Below are 625 nucleotides of genomic sequence, written 5' to 3'. Positions count from 1 at the left end.
GGCCCGGTGGCGCACTGCTACAGTGCGCCACTTGGGAGCGTGGTGGCGCTCTCGCCGAGGGTTCGGATCCCACATACAGACTGGCCACTCACTGGCTGAGCGAGGTGCGGGCGCAACACCGAGGGTTGCGATCCTGTTGCCGGTCCCGGTCCGGTACAGGCGCAACACTGAGGGTTGCGATCCGTAGCCGGTCACGAAAAAAGACAAAAAGGAAAAAAAATAATAATAAAATAAAAATAAAAATAAAAGTTACAATATTGTCTGATGGAATTTTCAATGTATGCAAATACAATACTTTTGAAAACTACAACAAAAAGATTATGGTAGCGGTAAAGGAACTTATATGGTTGTAAGGTTTCTATATTTTATGTAAAATAACACAGTTAACTCCAGATAGATTGCGAATGGTTAGATATGCATATTGTAATCCCAAGAGCAACTACTAAAAAATTAATGCAAAGAGATATAACCAGACAGCCAATAGACAGATTAAAATAGAATACTAAAAAACATTCAAATAATCCAAGAGAAGGCAGAAAATGAAGACAAAGAAAGTGAAATACAGAAGGGACAAACAGAAACAAATGATAAAATAACAGCTTAAATCCAATTTTTCCATAATTCA

Source organism: Galeopterus variegatus, unplaced genomic scaffold, assembly GCF_000696425.1.
Source record: "Galeopterus variegatus unplaced genomic scaffold, G_variegatus-3.0.2 Scaffold13890, whole genome shotgun sequence".
NCBI lineage: Eukaryota > Metazoa > Chordata > Mammalia > Dermoptera > Cynocephalidae > Galeopterus > Galeopterus variegatus.
This window is presented reverse-complemented; position numbering follows the sequence as displayed.